The 22,115-nt window shown below is 36.1% G+C and overlaps 1 protein-coding gene and 1 long non-coding RNA gene across 5 annotated transcripts in view; one reads left to right on the top strand and one right to left on the bottom strand.

Moving 5' to 3' along the window:
* The window catches only part of LOC141397630 (uncharacterized), a 436,048-nt gene that overhangs the window by 278,247 nt on the left and 135,686 nt on the right, over positions 1-22,115 (bottom strand). The window lies entirely within an intron of this gene.
* LOC141396458 (uncharacterized) lies at positions 19,141-21,917 on the top strand. 3 transcript variants are annotated; one of them, XR_012411164.1, is made up of 3 exons: positions 19,141-20,513; positions 20,775-21,334; positions 21,411-21,917. It is a non-coding gene; the product is annotated as an uncharacterized lncRNA (long non-coding RNA). The 3 variants fall into 3 exon arrangements; XR_012411165.1 differs by having other exon boundaries at positions 20,775-21,664; positions 21,730-21,917; XR_012411163.1 differs by having other exon boundaries at positions 20,775-21,664; positions 21,715-21,917.

The raw sequence follows: 22,115 nt of genomic DNA, 5'->3' as shown, positions 1-22,115 counted from the left end.
CATCTGGGAGGTTCTCCAATGTTCAAACGAGATCCAGATACACATACTCGTACACAGTAAAAGGGGTTACAATGACGTCACAATATGGAAGCATAATTGAGTAGTCAAAATAAATGCGAGAGAGAGTGTAAATGAAGAGTGTAAATGAAGGCTGAACTATAATTTCATGATGACAGTAATAGTTGTTGTTGCAAATCTGCCACCTCAGTGTGCATATGTTTGTATTTGTTTCGCTTTTCTGTGTTGGGAGCAGCATATCCCGGAATGCCTGCTCCGAATCTTTTTGGTCCGTGCCTGGACGGAGGGAAACCCAGGACCAATATACTTGTGCTCGGTTTGTCACATCCGCATCTTCACCCTCACCTACAAGGGGTTGCTCTGGACTTGTCCACGTGAGGGACTACGACAGGGACTATGTTGCTGCATGTTGTGTGAATACAGTCCACAGTGATTTGTCATCGGATTACGAAACTCCCTCGTCGTCTGATTATGAGACTCCCCCGCAGTCTCCACGACAACAACCGCACATACAGCCTTTGTTGTCCCAATCCCGGAAAATGCAACAATTTTGCAATTTAATTGCAATAGACTCCGAGGTAAGATCGAGGAAATAGTATATTTCATGAGTCGGAGGAATATTAAGGTCGCTGCGGTGCAAGAAATCAAGCTCAACAACAACTGTAGCTTCTTACATCGTTGCGATGGTTACAACGTGCTAAGGAAGGATCGCACCAGAAGTGGAGGTGGGGAATTAGCTTTCCTATTGCACCAGTCTGTCCAATACAGACCTATCTCGTTTGAGCCTGTCTCTAATGACCCGTACATGAAATGCAAGGGGGTACTGCCGAGATAGAGTTGCTGAAGGTATACATCCCGCTGAGAAATAGCTGTATCTCAGATAACGTGCCTAACATTAGCACGCTTTTGTAAGGTCATACTCGTCTGGTCTTGTGGTACTTTAATGCGCATCATGAGATGTAGCATTCGGCCCTAGGAAACGACCAGATAGGTACAGCGCTGGCTGAGCAGATTGACAGCTCTACGTTTTTCACTGTCAATGAGGACGCCCCTACCAGAAATAGAGGAAAGTGTTACAGCTCGCCAGACATAACCATCATGTCACTTGGTCTGAACGCAGCACATTCGTCAATCATAAGAAAGCTGATTGGCCGGGTTTCACAGAGTTCGCCAGTCACCGCTTCAGAGAATTGCCCAATCCTTCCGATGTTCGGGTAGCGGAAAGGACGTTCCGAGACATCATCACTGTTGCAGCCGCTAGCCATATACCTACTAGTCGAATAGCAGAAGTAAGACCGAACTTTCCAGCAGAGGCGACGGGATTAGCAAATGAGCGTTATGAGCTTCGCCGAACCAACCCCAATGACCCCAGAGTTAGGGAGCTGACACTGGAAGTTAACAGGCTGGTCGGCGGGCATAAGCGGAACAAGTGGTTAAATCATCTGAAGAGTTGCAACATTGGAGCCGGTATAGGTGAATTGTGGGTAACGGTTAAGTCACTCTCGAACGCTGGAAGAAGGGAAGTTAGGACCTCAGTCACGTTTGGCGACGTTACGTTGACTGACCCGAAGAGGTGCGCAAATTATTTTATTCGACAATTTGTCGAGCACCCCTAGAGTGACATGGCGAAGAGAAGAGTATTACGTCGCATCAGATCTCTTCCTGCCGAGGAGGAACCACCGCAGTTTACAATGGATGATGTTGCCAATGCCATCAGGAACGCTAAATCATCCAAAGCGTTGGGCCCTGATGGAATCACCATGGATTCCATAAGCATCACAGCAAGACAACTGCTCTGCACGCCATTACCACACATATTTGTCAAGGACTCAACCAGAGACGGCCGTGCGATAGAACAGTGATTGTGGCGCTTGACTTATCAAAAGCCTTTGATACAGTCAGGCACTCCACGCTGTTTGAGGACATTGAGCAGACAACCCTCCGGCCAAGCTTGAAACGTTGGATAGTCAATTATATGTGTGGACGCCAGTCGTACGTGGAATTCAGGAACAAGAAGTCCAAACCCCGTAGAGTGAAACAGGTAGTTCCCCAAGGTGGGGTGATACCTACGGAACTGTTTAAGCTCTACCTCTCCTGTATTCCGCCTCCTCCGGACGGCATCGAGATCGTAACGTATGCGGATGATTGCACGATCCTGGCGTCGTATACCTATCCTGATGACATCTGTGAGAGACTGAACAACTATTTAACCGATCTTACGACCTTTTTCCATTCGAGGAATATGCAGATTTCCGCCACAAAATCAACAGCCACTCTGTTCACCACATGGACCTCGTAGTTTGAAAGAGAATGGAATGTCGTGGTCGACGGAAGCAGAATTCCGACCACAAACTGCACCAAAATTTTAGGGGTCACATTCGACACTACTTTCACGCGCACGCCACAGCTATCTGCGACAAACTGAAAACTAGAAACAAGGTCCTCAAGTCCCTAGCCGGCAGCACTTGGGGTGCAGATAAAGAAACCTTGTTGACCACATATAGCGCGACCTATCGCGTCTGTGGTAGGCTATGCGGCGCCAGTCTGGTCCCCGAGACTATGTGATACGAATTGGAAAAAGATTCAAACCTGCCAGAATGCCAGAATGAGAACAGCATCTACACAATCTACATGAGAAGGCAAAGATTCTTCCAGTAAAGCAACACAATGAGATGCTTTCGTTGCAGTACCTGCTTCGATGTTACCGTGTGAGCCCTCCCAATCACCATCTTGTGGGTAGGCCCGACACATTCACGCAGATCAGGAAGGATATCAATGCTCCAGAGGGAGAGGTCCAACGATACAGGAGAGAACCCCTAGATCAACAAGCATATCCAGCAGGTTTAAATAGTATTCACACAGATGCAGTTGCCAAGGCCTTAAGCAATTATAGTGTGTATAAAGTCCTCGAAATACATCCCCATCTATTGCAGCTGAGGAGCGTCAGCTACCACGACAAACTAGAGTAGTTTTGGCTCAACTACGCTCGGGATATTACAGTTGCCTAAATTCTTATTGGGCGGAAATCGACCGCGCTGTGCAAGACATATGCCCAGTATGTGGCATGGACTCGCACAACACAAAACACCTTTTCAACTGCCCAGCCAAACCTACTAATCTAACTCCAGTGGATCTGTGGTTACATCCCATCAAAGCAGCCACTTTCCTGGGACTGCAGAGAGACCCAGAGACAGATTGAACAGAAGAACGAACATACAAACATGATAACAAACACTGTTACAACAACAACGACAATTTTAGGTGGTTACATTTTCTGAACACTGGGAACCCCAAATACCTAATTTCAGCTAATTTGATCAGCTAAACCTCGAAAATACCCGAAATCCATAGGTACCGTTATATGGATGTTATACCACTACATGGGGCTATGTCCACAATTTTTGGTGCAGAAGTTTCTTGACCACTTCGAATACAAAATGCCAGATTACATTCAATTTAGATGTAAATACCAAAACGAGGAGTTATGTCTGCAATTTTTTGTGGAAAAGGTTTTTAAACCCCTTTGAGTCTAAAATGCCAAATGATATCCAAATACCTCAAATTGGGCGTTAATGCTTCGATCCCAAATTGCATCCAATATCGATGTAAATACTTCAAATGTTCGGTAGATTGATATTATTATTGATACTATTCCAAAACGTGGACCTTCATATGTAAACCGTTTTTGTTGGAGACCACTAGAAACTATGAAGCCAAATTACATGTGTATTGTACCGGTACCGTTACATGGGGTTATTTCAAAACGTGGTCCATTGTTCACAGATTTCGGAGGAGAAATTCCATGGCCACTGGAAACTCTGAATACTAAATTATCCCTAAATTGAAAAGAAAACGTTGATGAAAAGTTCAAAGTACTTAAACGTTTTTTGACTACTTTGAAACCTAATTACAGCAAATTCGGACAGATAATGTAGACAAAATTTTGCATGGGGCCTATACAAAAACCTGGTCATATGTCCAAAGTTTTTAGTGTAGGAATTTTACGACCACTAAGTACCACAAATGTTAAATTATAGCTATTTTGGTCTATAATGTTGCTAGCAACTTCAGAAATAGATGAAATTTGAAGGTACCGTTATATGGGGACTATTCCAAAACATGAATCTATGTCCACAGTACATTTTTTGGCAGACATTATATGGGGCAAAACGCGATCCTGTGTTCACTTCGAACCTAAAATGCCAAATTATAGCTAATTCGGTCCGCAAATGTAGCTAAAAACTTAAAACAACGTAAAATCGAGTAGTACCGTTATATTGGGTCTATTCTAAAACGTAGACATACATATATCCAAAATTTTTGCTGGAGACGTTTTTTGACCACTTCGAATCCTAAATGTTAAATTATTGTTAATTCAGCGTCATAATTTTATTTTTCTGGATGCTAAAGTGATTACCACAGACGGACGGATATGCTTAAATGGTCTCAGAAATTTACCCTGACCAAGAAAGTATATGCTTTATAGTGCCACACATGATTATTTCAATGCGCTACTATTGCGGAGGGCATCAAAACTGTTAAGTTCATCCGCGTCGAACTCTCTATACCACAAGCCATGAAGTTTAATACACTTCAATGAAACAATTATTTCTTTAACTTAAGTAATAAATTTCACATTAAAGCTTATTTGTTTAGAAATTTTATCTAAAATTACTAAAATACCTAAAATTGGAGGCATCATTATATGGGTGTAGTCAAGTCGTGTGCCTATTTAGCCCATATTAAAATGCACCTGACTGCAAACAGAAGACGCAAATGTGAAAAATTTTTGGTATCCTATCTTTGGTATCGCAAAAGATTATTTTGATGGATTACAAATGGAAAAACAATCAAGTTTAATGTCTAGTACTGATCTCTTTATTGGTACTATATTAACTAGTTAAGCAGCTGTGGCGTATGACTGATGGCAATAATTATACGGTCTGCCCTACCAAAAACTTGAATTTAAATAAATAAAAATACAGAGTTTCGTTTTTTATTTTGTACATTTTATAGAGATGTTGAGATATCCAAATGAAGGTTGAATTTCTTGTTAATTCTATTATCACCACAAGAAAATAACAAAAACTCCTATAGAACACATAATAAGCATCCTCATCCTTCTTTTTTGCTATCAATGATGCAATTCAATCTGAAGCCATTAATCTTTTCTTCAATTCGTTTAGCCCTTATTTCGTTTACATTTTTTTTAATTTTTCCATTAGCAAAGTCAACTAACGTTGAATTTTATTGTCAAAGAAGACTTAACTTTTGTTATATGCATTTCGTTTTGTTATCGTTCTTTTTCCTGAATGCAAAACACAATGTCCGAAATGATGGATTAGGATATTTATGTAAAATCATAGTAAAATGAGAAAAGGGAATCTTTTTTTCGTTGATGCCATTTAATAGCTTTAAGGATATTCAGCAAAAATGTCATTTATTTATTTTTTTTCAAACATGATCAAAAACAGATAGATACGCATTATCCAACTATATTAGATCTCACCTCTTAAACATGTATTGTTAGTCCATACAATTTAGTGACTTCTTGCATAGTAGGCGTAGGGTTGATGTCACTATTCATACGCCATGGCGTACAAAACCTATGATATGCTATCTATGAGTTAATAGACCTATATTTTCCATAGAATATTACTCCAATTAACAATAGACCAAGATACATGGAATTACTTTGAGGATTTATTTGAAGGAATAACAAACGAATGAACGTGAATTCTCTTATGAATAATTTTCCAGTTGCAGCAAGCGTTTGCATTTCAATTGCATTACATATAATGCGGGGTAGCACGTTGTTGATTCTTTCCTCTACCACCTCTGTTTTTTTTGCCTCAATTATACAAAAACATAAATAAAAACAATTTCCACAACATAATTTACCAACTTTGTTACCAATAGAATTCATGTCAAAATGTCGTTTTTTGTTTTTGCTTCCTTATACACACACAACCCTCTGATTTGTAGTCGGACACACAAGCTCTGTGCCACCGCACTCATAACATAGTAAGTAGTAATATAATAAGTGATTTTTGTTTACATTACTTTGTAATGAGTTACTTAATAGCTAACGGATCCGAATTTTTGCTGCGTAGTGTCGCATATGATTATTTCAATGCGTTACTATGGCGGAGGGTGTCAAAACTGTTAAGTTCATCAGCGTCGAACTTTCTATACCACAAGCCATGAAGTTTAATAAACGTCAATGAAACAATCCTTTCTTTAACGAAAGTAATAAGTTTCACATTAAAGCTTATTTTATCTAAAAGTACTAAAATACCTAAAATTGGAGGCACCATTATATGGGTGTAGTCAAATCATGTGCCTATATAGCCCATATTAAAATTCACCTGACTGCAAAATTTTTGATATCCTATCTTTGGATCGCAAAAGTTTATTTTGATGGATTACAAACGGAAAAACAATCAAGTTGAATATATTAACTAGTTAAGCAGCTGTGACGCATGATTAATGGCAATAATTATACGGTCTGTCTTACCAAAAACTTGAATTTAAATATTTAAAAATACAGAGTTTCGTTTTTCATTCTGTACTTTTTATAAATCGAATTTAGGTTGATTCTATTATCACCACTAGAAATCAACAAAAAATCCTAAAGAACACATAATAAGCATCCTTACCCTTCTTTTTGGCTATCAATGATGCAATTCAATCGGAAGCCATTAATCTTTTCTTCAATTCGTTAAGCCCTTATTTCTTTTACATTTTTTAATTTTTCTATCAGCAAAGTCAACTAACGTTGCATTTTTCTGACTTTCCGTAGTCATTCATGTATTGCCCATTTTGTAGAGAAACAAACTTCCAGTTATTTTGCAGCTCTAAGCAAACTTTTGCTATAGAATATTCCATAGATTTTTGGAATGGAAACTATTATTAATCGTTTGTTATCGTTCTTTTTCCTAAATGAAAACGACAATGTCCGAAATGATGGATTAGGATATTTATGTAAAATCATAGTAAAATGAGGAAAGGGAATCTTTTTTTTCGTTGATGCCATTTAATAGCTTTAAGGATATTCAGCAAAAATGTCATTTTTTTTTCAAACATGATCAAAAACAGATAGGTACGCATTATCCAACTATATTAGATCTCACCTCTTAAACATGTATTTTTAATCAAATACAATTTAGTGACTTCTTGCATAGTAGGCGTAGGGTTGATGTCACTATTCATACGCTATGGCGTAAAAAAGATTCCCTTTCCTATGATATGCTATCTATAAGTTAATAGACCTATATTTTCCATAGAATAATACTCCAATTAACAATAGACCAAGAAACATGGAATTACTTTGAGGATTTATTTGAAGGAATAACAAACGAATGAACGTGAATTCTCTTATGAATAATTTTCCAGTTGCAGCAAGCTTTTGCATTTCAATTGCATTAAATATAATGCGGGGTAGCACGTTGTTGATTCTTTCCTCTACAACCTCTGTTTTTATACCCTACACCACTATGTGGAAAGGGAAAAATTCATGCAACACCGCGAAATATTCGTCGGAGACCCCCAATGTGGTATACCAATCTTCATATCTCAGCGAGATAAAGCGATTTTGAGATGTGTGTCCGTCCGTCCGTCCGTGTGTCCGTCTGTCCATTATAAATTGTAATCAAACTCCAGGCCGCAATTATGGACCGATCGTCACGAAATTTGGTATGGAGGTCGGTTTCACATCAGAATAGATCGCTATTTTAATTGGTGATGATCGTGAAATATTTAGCGGGTTAAATGGACCAAAAACATAATTTTTATCCGATTTTGCAGCTGCTCTGTAGGTCACAATAATAGTCCGATCGCTTCGAAATTTTAAATAAGGTAAGAGTATATGACAAAGAGGAAGCTTGCAATTTGAGATGGCGATCAGATAATATTTAGAGGGTTAAATGGACCATAACTTTTGTGTGAAAATTGTGAAATTTTTTTAATAAACAGCTTATATCTTTGTTCCTGAAAGACAACTTCCCCACTCGTGAGTTATATTTGGAAGACGATCTATTGACGTTTCAATTGATGTCAATTATGTTGATGTACGTGATCAGATAACAAAGGTACAACCTAATATATCCAGTTTTTTGTTTGTAGTGTAATCATAAACCCGCTAGAGGTCGCAATTATAGCTCAATAATCACGAAATTTTGCACGAGGTAAGAGTTTAGGTTGAAGAAAATGCCTATAATTTTGCATGATTATCTGATATTATTTAGCGGTTGACTTAGGCCATTACTTTTGTATGAAAAATATACAAATTTTATTTTTGGTCCATATTTTCATTCCTGGAGAGCATATACCGGCAAAGTAGCCTACAGATGGAAAAATAACTAATGATCATTCCCCTGATGCAAATTGCAATCATGTGTCTGGTAGAAAACGCACCTACTGCCTGATATATAATGTGTTTTGTGTAGAGAACCACAATTTCCTCTCATGCTACAAATTGTCTCTATCATGACAGAGAAATTTTCAGTTCAGTTGTCAAATTGGATTTTTATACAAATATTGCAACATGGGGTCGCCTCGCCACATATTTTATACCTCCGGATTTAGGGTAAAAGGGATACAAACAAAATACGACCAAAGATGAGTCTCATCGCAATATTGGTTTTAGACCCCAAGTATATTTGGACAAATTTCGTTTCAGACAATTTGGAGTCTATTTAGCGCTGTCAGTTCATCTGTCTCTCTTAATGTCTAGCTGGCTGGTACGCACGATAACTCTCGAATGGATCTACCGATTAGAAACAAATTTTATACAACGTAACATTTTGCCTAAACTTTGTTTAAGTTCGAATGTAGGCTATGTCGGTCCACACCTCCCCCAAAAAAGTTCAAAATTTCGAAAAATTGTGTGAACGATAACTGGCGAAGTGAGCAATCGATTTGCTCCAAACTTTCCATATATTATTATTCCTTCCAGATATAGATCGGGTAAGACTATATCGGTCCTTAGGGTACCTCCCACACAAAATTCGGAAAAGGAAAATTTAAGAGTCCTATAGAATCGGTTTGAATTTTTTTCAGCAGATTGTACTTGCGCTGCAAATCCGCATGTTAACTCTCAAGGGGATTTTCTGATTGGTCGAGACTTTACACATCGTATTACTTCATCCAGTCTTGTGTCAGTCGGAATATGGACTATATCGGTCCGTCCTTCGAGTACCTCCCACACAAAATTTGGGAAAAGTGCAGTTTGAGGACCCGTATCGGATCTATTTGATTATTTTCTTTTTTTTTTTTGAAGAAGGTTCTTTTTACGGTCCGTATTCTGGTCCCTTTGCCGGGGTAAGTCATACTTCCTGAGATAATAGTCCAGAAATTCCAAAAACCACTGCCGGCTCCAACTAAAATTACAAATCTGAAAAAATAATTCTCAAATATTTCCAAAACTTAGAATTTAGCTTACAAAAATTCATTTGCTATAGCCCCATATTACGATACCTACAGATTCCACGTATTTTGAAACAAACTCGTGTTACAAAATAAATATATTTTTAGAGGCTGAAGGTATATCACCGTTAGTGCTGCTGACTTATACTATCTTCTTTGGTGAGTAATTGAACATGAGGGGCTAATCAATGTGAATTTTCCAATTTTCGAATAATTTTTAGAAATGTATAATTTATATATTTTCCACAAACATCCCAGTAAGGACAAGGGAGGCTTTTCTTATATCAATGGATTCATAGTAAGTTATTGTTATGTCAACTAGTTTTTATCGCCGAGTCCGAACGGCGTGTCCTAAGTTGCCGTAGAGACGTTTTTCATGGCTGAAATACTCAGGAAATATCTAAGGGGTATTTTGCCACCGTTGACAATTTGATGGGAATCGAACCCGGACATTCAGCATGCAAGGCGGTTGCACTTAGCTAATTCCTACAGGTTGTGGTGTAGGGTATCACATGGTCGGCCCCGTCCGACTATAGCCTTTGCTTACTTGTTTTTTCTTCAATTATACAAAAACATAAATAAAAACAATTTCCACAACATAATTTACCAACTTTGTTACCAATAGAATTCATGTCAAAATGTCGTTTTTTGTTTTTGTTTCCTTATAACCTACATGTTATACCTAAAATGTTTATTGTTTTTAACACTTACTTTTTTGAAATTTTTATGGAACTTAAAAAAAATTTTATGGAACTTAAAAACAAAGCAAACAACAGGATTAACATAAACTAAAACAAAACAATTTTTAGGTTTCGTCTACGAATACACCATACTCAAGCAGATATTGTTGGAATATTCTAGCCAGACCTTTTGTATTTAGAACATACGAAGGAGAGAAGGCAATGTGATATGGCAGATTATCCCAAGAATATTCGCTTGTATGTTATGCCTCAAATATTTCTATTGCTTCTGGTTGCGCCATAACCACCATTCAAATCCTCCTTTATACAATTTATTATTCATTTCCCTATTTGTTTGTAGAACAATTCTAGGCAGAAAGAAAGAGGACAACAACTTTTTTTCCAACCAACAAAAAATATCGGTACTTGTTTAAGGTTGTTGTTCTTTTTTTTAATATTTGTCACATGACGTACCGTTTTCTTTGTTTCTTATCCGGGTTTCCGAAAAAATGAGACCCAAAGCCACATTCTGTATGATCGACTAGACTAGAATTTTTATTTCAGGAACTTCTTGATGTTTCCTACAAGGAGAAACAGGGGGAAGTGAAGGATAAAACCTTTTGCAAAAAAACCCACACACACAAATATGAAAATCTTGTGTACAATCACATTTGTTTCTCGTGTCACCATAACACGAACTGAGACAGAAAGGAAATATACATTCAAGTGAAAAGTGTTGGGCACAAAGTCAGTATTAAAAACTTACCTGAGCGTCATGAACATATTTTAATTCTATTTCTATCAATCTTATATCATCTATTATTCGAAATAAGTCATTATCCTCAATCAAACGCAGCAATCGTCTATGGCAGCAAATCACAATTATCTAATATGCCAATTAATAAACGAACTCTGGAGCAACTTCCTCACCTACAAATGTAAATTCCATCACTTAATCAACTGCATTAAAGTCAATCAATTTTCATTAGCTGAAGTTTACCACTTCATTGTTTTCTAGTTGCTGCCACTTTCTCCAATTCTCTGGCACACTTTACCTGCCAATGTTAATTCAATGTCTGTGTAAAATCCTCTTTTAAGTGGAGTAGCATTTGTAAAAACCGTATCCGATGTAAATAGAAAAACTCAACAAGGTGAATCACTTGGCATAGCGGATGATGACGTTGGCGATGATAAAGCTTAGACATCAAAGTGATACCTTTGTCACAGCTTTGTATGTTGTTGGCCTTTGCCGTATAAAAGCTTGTCCATGAGATAGAAGAGGTGTTTGGAAAGGATGATTATGTGCTAAGGTGGGCACATACGCACACACACATAAAAGGGAACAAAAACAACCAACTTGGTGACTTTAACCTCAAAAACAGATAATTTGCAATTTAAAGAAAATTCGAAGTAGAAAAAATTTAAATTTGGGTACAAATGTAAGAGCATTTTAGTGTGTGTTAGGCCATGCTTAGATTAATTTTTTTTTAAATAAATAGAAGTTAATTTGGAAGATGAAGAAACGCAGATTTAAATAAAATTTAGTTCTATTTTGCCAACGAGAGACTCGGCTTTCCTTTTTCACTTGCAAAAATAAATGGTCATTAAGCTCCATTCCAACGAGAAATTTTTAAAATTAATATAAAAATGATCTTCGCCCTAATAGGCAAAATTTTCAAATAAAAAAAGAAAGTTGCTAATATTGTTCATAGCGCGTATTGATGTCGTATTACTAACGACAATAGATAATAATTATACGCTTATGGTTCCATTTGGTATAATGTTGTTGCGTGAAGTTGATAGTAATCGAGAAATAAAATTTGATATATCGAAAAGAGATTTTACATTTTTCTAAGTAGAATTGGAACGGCCTTGAACTCTATAAACATTACAACTACTATGTCCCGTTCAAAATAAAGAAAATAAGATGGTATATGCTAATTATGGAGGTATAAATTAGGGTTATGATTTTTTGACCTTATTTCTCAAAAAATTATTTATTGTAGCGGAAATTTTGCATGTAAATAGCTAAAATACCGCTTATTCTATTTAAGTATTAAAAAAGGTCACACACAAACCATTTTGATTTCTTTTAAGAAAATACAGAAATGATTTTTTATTGAAAAAACTTATTTCCTTTTGCCTATTATTGACTATAATAACTTTTATTCCATTCAAATATTGCAAAAGGTCCCATTCCAACCAATTTTAATTGATATGGTATATGAAATAAAATTATATAGGATAAAAAATGACAAAATTTGTCAAGAAGGCTCACATAGAAACAATTTCGAAATGACTTTGTGCGCGAGTTTTTCTTTATTAAATCACCTTAAAATTAAAATTGTGGGTGCCACCGTGGAGCAATGGTATGCACGCCCGCCTTGCACGCCGAAGGTCGGTGGTTCGATTCCCCGGCCAGGCAACATCAAACATTTTTCAACGGTGGCAAAATACCCCTCAGTAATGTTGGCGACATTTCCTGAGTATTGCAGCCTTGTAAAACATCTCTACAAGTGGTGTCTTTAGACACGCCGTTCGGACTCGGCGATAAACAGTAGGTCCCATATCATTGAGCTAATATATGTGAGAGAAGTCTCCCTTGCCCCGTATGGGATGTTGTGGAACAATGTTTTTTTTTTTTTTTTTTTTTTTTGTTAATTAAAATTGTATCTAATCATAGGTAAAAACTCATCCACATATGATTCACCAATACGAAAAATAGTCACTTCAGTAGAAAAAAACTTTTAATAGATTTCAAATTGGGCGGTCTCCCTCCAAACTGAGCACCCGCTATCAGAAACTAAACACAAAATGTCAGCCATTTCGGTTGAATAACGTGACTACGAAGTAGTCAATATGGCCTGTATCAAATCGTGGATCTGTAACGGTCATTCAAAACATGAATGATTTTTATCCCCAATGAAAACTCAATATCAAATGCCAGCCATTTCGGTTAGATAATGTGGCTTAAACCTTTAAAATACCGACAAATCGGGAGACAGGTTCTATGGTGGCTATATCAAAACATGGACCTATACCGACAATTCTCAGCAAGAATGTTTCATATTCCCAAGGAAGACTATATAAACAATTTTTAGGATAATGCCTGAAATATCGATGTTTTCTGCTAGAAAGTTTTTTGATCGCAAAAAAGGCTTCAGCCATTTCGGTGTGATAATGAGGCTAACACTTTTAAAGTACCGAAAATCGGGAGGGGGCCATTTCAAAATGTGGACCAGTAGTGAAAATGTTGTAGACCCAAAAAAAGAAACGTGGGACGAAACAAAGGTCCCCGCAGTAATATAAAATATTTAGAGCTGTATCTTGACCTCAACAGACACTCGGACGGACATGGCAATTTCGACTTTGAATCTTATGCTGATCCAGAATACATATGTATATGGGGATTTTTGAGTGAGATGGGATACTTTTTCAAAAAGTGTTTTTTTATTTCCTTTATGTTTTGCTGTGGTTATGATGGTCATCAGCAAAAAAACTTTAGTATGTTTTCATATTTTATAATTTCTTTTAATTTCTTTAATATTGGCCAAATTTGCAATAACCTTTTTTTGTTTTTGTTGTTTTACCAGCTATTTAATACAAAACAGAAAAAATTTCCACAGCGAGCTTGGATGAAATTTTCGCGATTTAATATTTAAAATCAATTTTTAACAATGATTTTACTCTTCGATTTTCTTGAAGTATTAAACAACGATCAGTTACAAAAATTTTAAGTCCTATTCGGTTGTGGGATTCGAATGATTACTATTTTGTTCTTATTATACCCTATACCACAATGTGGAAAAGGGTATTATAAGTTTGTTTTGGTAGAAATTCATGTAACACCGCGAAATATTCGTCGGAGACCCCCAATGTGGTATATCAATCATTATATCTCGACGAGATAAAGCGATTTTGAGATGTGTGTCTGTCCGTCCGTCCGTCCGTATGTCCATTATAAATTTTAAACACGCTCCAGGCCGCAATTATAGACCGATCGTCAGCAAATTTTGTATGGAGGTCGGGTTCAGATCAGAATAGATCCCTATTCTTATTGGTGATGATAGTGAAATATTTAGCGGGTGAAATGGACCAAAAACATAATATTTATCCAATTTTCTAGCGGCTCTGTAGGTCTCAATAATAGTCCGATCAACGCGTAATTTTAAATAAGGTAAGAGTATATCACAAAGGAGAAGCTTGCAATTTGAGATGGCGATCGGATTATATTTAGAGGGTTAAATGGACCAAAACTTTTGTGTGAAAATTGTGAAAATTTTTAATATACAGCTTATATCCTAATTCCTGGAAGTGACATTCCGGACAAGTGAGATATACTTGAAAGTGAAACGCTTGACCTTTCAATTGATGCCAATTATGTTGGTGTGCATGATCAGATAACAGAATTACAGCCTAATATATTCCGTTATTTGTTTGTAGTGTAATAATAAACTCGCTAGAAGTCGCAATTATACATCAATAGTCACGAAATTTTGCATCGGGTAAGAGTATAGGTCGAAAAAGATGCCTACAATTTTGAATGATGATCTGATATTCTTAAGCGGGTGAAATGGAACATTACTTTTGTATGAAAAATATAAAAATTTTATTTTTGGTCGATATTTTAATTCCTTGAGGACATATATATTTCGAAAGTAGCCTACATATGGGAAAAACTACCGACCTTTCCTCTGATGTAAATTGCAATAGAGTGTTTGCTAGATAACGGGCCTGCTGCATAATATATAATTTTAAACAAAGTTTGAGTTTATGATGAAGAAGAAGCGTACAAACCAACGTGAAGATCAGATAATACTTAGCGGGTTAAATGGACTGAAACTTTTGTGTGAAATTGGTAAAAATTTCAATAACGTAGCGGTTAAACAACGGATGTAGTAGTACTACATAAGTGTGTCTCATTACATTTTTGTTGTGTGAACTAAATTGTCCTTTCCTGCTACAAAAATGTCTTTGTCATGCTAGATAACTTTTTGGTTTTGGTCATAAGTATTATACATTACATCTCTGATATTTGATAAGAGCGATTGTCCAGGGATAGTGGTATAGGGTATCCCATGGTCGGCTCCGTCCGACTATAGACTTTTCTTACTTGTTTTTTTTTTAAATTTGTCAATACAATTTATCCTTTATACTAGTGTGAAATATTTCTTATTTTAACAAAAAATAAATAATTGCATTTTTACCATTTGTTTTGTTTTTTATTTAGGAATTTATCTTAAACATCCTAAAAACGGAGATATTTTTCGATTTTGACATTGGATTAGCAATTATTGTACCAGCTGAATAATAAACTAACTAAATATGTGATCAAATAAATACAGCCCGAGAATTATATGACTGGGCATCAGAGTCGAATAATCTACCAAATATTAAAGTGACATTTTCTTCAGAAGATTATTACTTACCACAAAAGAGGATTAAATTTGAAAGATACAATGGCTAAACGTATTGCGGTCACAAAAAAGGTTCATTCAGGAATACCCACTATTAATGGTACAATTACGAAAATGACGCGGTTTTTACGATTTTTTAAGATGTTTAAGATAATTTCCTTAATAAAGCAAAATAACAAATGTTAAAAAATGTAAATTTTAATTTAAAGCAATATTAAATTCGACTTTTTCTTGTCGCGATATCTCTGGACCCGTAAGTAAGAAAAATATGAAAATATACTTAAATGTCTTGCTGATGAGCAGCGTCACCACAGCAAAAAACAAAGAAATCAAAAAACACTTTTTAAAAATTGTCCGATTTCACTCAGAAATCCCCATATATACATTTATGAATCTCCGAAGGCATTTCAGACGGAAATGGTATATAAATATAATAATCCTGTATATCTAGATTTAAGTGTGATACGATGCGAAATGGTTGGACTCACTCTCTTCGATAGTTATCGTGCCCATCAGATGAGTTGATTAGAGTGGATTTTTTAGAGTTTTTGGATTATTATTTCAGGGAGCATAGACGTGCCCACGAAACACATTATATCATTGTAAGCAGGGGCACGAGACTACTATAGGTAAAAAGTCGAACAGTCCTTAAACCGCATTAAGCAAAAATGGTGAACTTCTGTTATGGAAGTGTACCCATATATGTTTTCCAATATAGACTTTCATGGAACTTGATGAACGTTTTGAAGAAATTTCACAATGAACCAAGTTTCGGCGAAATCGGATACTCCATTCGTAAGTTTTTGTGCTCAGCAGTCATTTGATTTGGCATGGCTGTTAAAAGCTCTTGGGACAGTATTTTAGGAAGTATGGACTTGCCCCCGGAAGAAAAACTTTGCCGTCGTAAAATGCCGCGAGCACAACTTGTTGCAAAAAATTTTATGACTTGTGTAAAAAAATTAAATTTTGTGTTGGAGGTACCCATAGGAGTGGACCGATATAATCCGATATAATCCATAAATCGTCTATAAATTCTCTTTCAAGACGCATGGACAGTAGGGCTACATCCAAAAAAATACCACACCAGTACCGTGTGGTGAATTTTGTTCTAAAAACGAAAACGCGTTTCTAAATGGTTTCGGCGAAAAAAGTTTCCGCACCGACTGCTATTACTAAAACCCTTTTGATATTTTTTCTACTTAAAATTTTAAATTCGCTTTGTTTGAATAAATATTTATAGAAAATAAATACAATTCTCACAGGCAAATACATTAAAAACGGTCTGTAACTTTTGCGAATTTGTTGCAAATGACACCATATTCTCTTGTCCGATAGGTACAATAAATATAAACATAAAATTCGCGAGTTTATAAAAGAACAAAATTGCAATATTGTCAAAATTTCCTAATATGCTCTGAAATGCCGCGATTTGATGACAAATTGGTTCAGAGTGGTTTGATATTGATTTTAAATTAGACTTTAAAAAAAACACTTCCTTTAAAGCGGCTATAGAGGTTTATAATGCAGCTTATTCTGTCCTGGAGGGCTTGGACAAACCGGAAAAAGTTTAAGATAGGACATGTTTTTATATGACCATTCCAAAGTATATATTTAACGCTTAAAAATACTTTCATTTCATTTGAGATCTTATTTCATTAGATTCTGGCTGGTACGTGGTTTATTTAAAAGCTACAACAACAAACACGGTGCTCTTGAATCAGGAAGGTGCTTACACCTGGGAATTCTTTGTGGATTCTGAAACTACAATGTTCATAGATGACAAAAATCAAAAAACTAAAAAAATCGCCGGAGCGCTTTTTAAATAAATCGCGATTCAAGTTGACATTTTTAGGGTTGGTGTAGGTTTTCAAGATTTTTCTTAGAAACCGCAAGTCCTATCAAAATGAGATTGAAGAAAATGTTGTAGCTATGAAAATTCTCTACAAGATTGACCCTTACGGTATTTTCCTAGGTTTTACCATTTTTGAGATATTGAAGTTCAAATTGGGACAATGCACTGACTGTATCGCCCCCTTTTAATGAAAACCGCTTACACAGGGGAAGTTTTTGTGAATTCTGAAACAGCAATGTTCATAGATGAGAAAAATCCAAAAACAAGAAAAAATCGCTGTAGGGATTTTTAAATAAATCGCAGTCAAAATTCACATTTTTAGGTGCTTTTTTTTGGTTTTCACGATTTTGCTTGGAAACCGCAAGTCCAATCGATATGTAGCTAAAGAAAATGTTGTAGCTGTGAAAATTCTCTACAGGATTGAGGTTTATGATTTGTTCATAGGCTGTACCATTTTTAAGATAGAGAACCTCAGTTTACATTTTAAGGTTTTTTTGATAGGGTTTCGCGATTTTGCTCGAATACGGCAAGTCTTATCGGCGTGGGACCTGAGAAAATCACACAGCTATGAAAATTCTCTACAAGACTGGCTTATGTAGTTTTTCCTAGGTTGTACCATTTTTTTAGATATATAAGTTTAAGTTGGAAAATTGCAGTCATGACATTGTTTTAAAAGTAGACGATACAGAATTGAATTGAATTTGAATTGTCCCAATATCAACTTCTATATCTCAAAAGTTGTAAAACCTACGAAAATATCATTAAGGTCAATCTTGTAGAGAATTTTGATAGCTACAACATTTTCTTTATGCCCATTTTGATAGGGCTTGCGGTTTCCAAGCAAAATCGCAAAAACCTAAACAACCCTTAAAAATGTCAACTTGAATCGCGATTTATTTAAAAAGCGCTCCGGCGATTTTTTTAGTTTTTTGATTTTTCTCATCTATGAACATTGTAGTTTCAGAATCCGCAAAAACTTCCCAGGTGTAAGCACCTTCCATTTAAATTTGATTCAAGAGCACCGTGCAAAGTATGCAACATTTCAAATTCAGCCATATTTTGCAAACACCAACAAATTATGAGTGTCCATTTTTCAAATTTACCACATTTGTATTCCAAAAGTTCTGTGGAAATTTTTTAACAACGAATTTAAATTGACAAGAGCTCAACATTGTTCAAACATATTTGCAAACTAAATCGGAAAATGCCGGATCTATTTATAACAGATGTACAAACAATGGGTTTACATTGTTTCAGGGACAGTTGGAACGTGGTTATGCGACAGACTACTGTTGTGCTTTTTTCTCTTCTTACAATTCGTAGTCGTGTCGATTTCAATTGGGAGTTTGCTACGCAAATTGCAAACTGGGGGGCTGGATTTTCATTATTGTCTCATAGTGGTGTTTTTGGGTTTAGCACAACTCATTAAATGAAATACATATTTTCAGGCTAACTGGCAAAATTCCTGTCTCCATGACATTGGCTAAAACCGCTACCAAGTACATGTTTGATAACATGCTCCTATAGATCTCCAGTTCATTATTGTAATTAGAACAGCGTCAGGCGATTAGGCGACCGTGTGCGCTCATAGTAAGTAAGTAAGTAATCAGTTTATTGAGACTTATTTTTTTTCGATGACACAAGAAATGTACTGGGAATGATTAGCTTAATTTAGAACTATGGTTGTCTTATTCTAACACGTTTGTAATGTGAGATGCTACTTGCAAACAATAATATGAAGATACATATGCATGAAAACATAAAAGGTAAAGTGAGAAGGCTTGCTCACGGCCTGGACAGTTGCTGACAGAGCATTTGACGTCTGCCAAAATAAATATTCTCTTAAAACTAAATAACAAAAACAATACGAGTGTGTCTGTTTTGAATTGGCAAACAGAGCGTTTACGAATATAAACAAAACAAAGGTACATGTAACATCAAAACAGTGAATGGTCAATTACGACTAAGTGCATATAAAATAATAAATATGTGAATTAATTATTTAACACAGGAAAAACGAATATTCCAAATAAATGAAATAATAAATAATTAAACTAGTTGTATTACTATATAAGATATCACAGTTGAATCGAATTCTCTTTTGCAGAGACAATTATAAGTGTAAAAAAAAAATTTAACTTATTCTAGTATTGCATTTTACCCTCTATGGGTGCCCGGGCTTGTTTTGGTGTAAAACTGTGGTGTTGTGTTGCCTGGAACGGCCTCAATGATTTCATTCAAGATACCAATTGTGGACAAATACCGAGTTGATGACCACGAAGTGTTTTTATCTTTGTCATAAATTTCATTCATCAGCACATTATCATGAGTTGGAAGTTTTTCAACGAATCGCTTTTGGAGGTTGAGAGCATATTGACACAGTGGTTCCACTCCTGAGGTGTCGTAGATGTAAGTATTAGAAAACATTTTAGTGGGATTTTCATATTTCCTATTTACACATTTTCGTAGAATTTTCCGTTCGAAGATCTCCAACTCTTTCATGACAGATGGTGAGATGGAAAACCAAATTGGAAATCCGTACAACAGTACTGATCGAATGGCAACCTTGTAGAGAAGGAGTTTTGTCTTCTGTGGTAAGTATTTGCTGTTAAATAAATATGCAAACGATCCAGCAATTTTTTTCGCTCTTTCTATTGTAGATCTCGCGTGTGAGTTAAATTTAAGTAGCTTATTAAAAGTGACTCCGAGATATTTCATTGTTGAATTAAAGGGAATTTCAACCCCATCTAGTGCTGATCGTAGCAATTTGCTTTGAGGGACCACTTGTTTTGGACACTTCCCCGAGGCGTTCCTTATGCAGATGGCCTGAGACTTAGCTGGATTAATTTTTATGCCCCACTTTTTATAATATTGATGAATTACGTGTAGATGCTCCTCAGCGTAACGTAGGGCTTGCTCTGGGGAACCACTATGAGCATAAATAAGGCAATCGTCGGCATAAAGAATTGCTTTTGAGTACATCGTGGAGTGAGGAAAGTCGTTTAAGAAGATGTTGAAGAGAAAAGGTGCTAAAACGCTTCCTTGAGGAACACCGCTGTTGACTGTTCCTTGAATTGATTTTTCGTTTTTAATTTGAACGAAGAATTTGCGATCGGACAGGTAACTGTACATTATTTTAATTAAGAAGGGATACACGCCCAAATCAATCAGTTTATATACGATTCCTTTGTGGCAGACGGAGTCAAATGCCTTTTCTATATCTAACGATATGGCTACAGTGCAAATTTGATTCATCAAATTTGTTGTAATGTCGTTATGAAACTTTAAAAGAGCGTGATGTGTTGAATGCCTTCGTTGGAAACCAAATTGAAAGTTAGATATTGGATTTGTAATGAAATCATTTTCCATTTTTTCTTTCAGCACATGTTCCAGGATCTTGCCAAGATTTGATAAAAGTGAAATCGGGCGATAGTCGGCAACGGTTTCGCTATTGGACTTCTTTTGAATTGGAACTATTTTCGCTAGCTTCCATATTTTGGGAAAGTAACCATTGTTGATGGAATTGTTGCAAATGCATGTTATAATTCGCAGAGCAGTTTCAGGGAATTTGCGTATATCAAAATTTGAGATTCCATCAACGCCGCTTGATTTTTTATTGTTGACCTTTTGAATAATCTCTTTAATTTTTTCAGGATTAGTGAAATGATAATCATCTGGATTACAAATTGAATTGAATTGACTGTCGAAAGAATAGATGCATGGAGCTGTGGATGTGAGGCATGACGAAATTCTAGATTGTAGAACATCAACTGGAAATTCTGGAATGGTTTCTTGAAAAGAAGTTGAGTAGTATTGATGGAAATGGTTAGCAATTTCGGAATTGTTGGAAACAATACTATCATTGACTTGTAATTGCTGACAGAAAGGGGATTTCTTTCTACCACTGAACTTATAAATCTCCTTAAAAGCTGACGGGCCTGGTTTGATATTTTGTAGACGATTATTGAATATATTCGCTTGCTCAATATTAATGGATTCTTTTATAATAACTTTTAGAAGCTGTATTTGTTTGGATAATATACGATACTCACTGCTCATTCTATTTCCCGTTCGATGAAATATCTTCTTTAACTCTTTTTGCCATTGATATTTCACTTTGTATAGTCGTTTTGACCTTTCCGAGAGAGGAAACAGACCATTGTTGATGATGATTTTCTGCGAGTGTACATCATGAATAGAGTTGAAGCAGCTGTTAAAAGAATCAATTAAACCATCTATTTCGTCGTTATTGAGATTAGTATCTGATAAAGGTAATATATGCTGAGATGCGTTTTCAAAATCAATGCAAAAGTTCTCCCAGTTTGTATTTTTGTAGGAGATATATGTTGGAGGAGCATTCAAAATTAAATCAGAACAATCCATTTTAATTGATAACTTCAGCGGGAAATGATCGGAGAATGAAGGTAAAGACGAAATTGAAAAGTTTGATGTGGTATTGTCGATTAACTTGGAGCTGATAAGGAAATGATCCAAATAAGATGGTCCATTAGGATAAGATGGTGACGCATCTTACTTACTTACTTACTTACTTAGCTGGCCCATTACAGAACATTTGTTCTATAGGCCGAACTAAGAAGAGATCTCCATTCCTCTCTATTTGTTGCTTTGCTCTCTGGAATACCGCGCCTTGTCATCTCATCATCCACTTGTTTGCGCCATCTATTCCTTGGCCTGCCAATTCTGCGTGCACCGCCATGTGGC

Source organism: Musca autumnalis, unplaced genomic scaffold (assembly GCF_047663935.1).
Source record: "Musca autumnalis isolate F117 unplaced genomic scaffold, ASM4766393v1 scaffold_3, whole genome shotgun sequence".
In the NCBI taxonomy this organism is placed as follows: Eukaryota; Metazoa; Arthropoda; class Insecta; order Diptera; family Muscidae; genus Musca; species Musca autumnalis.
The sequence above is the reverse complement of the archived record's forward strand: the minus strand, read 5'-3'. Positions and strand labels throughout refer to the sequence as shown.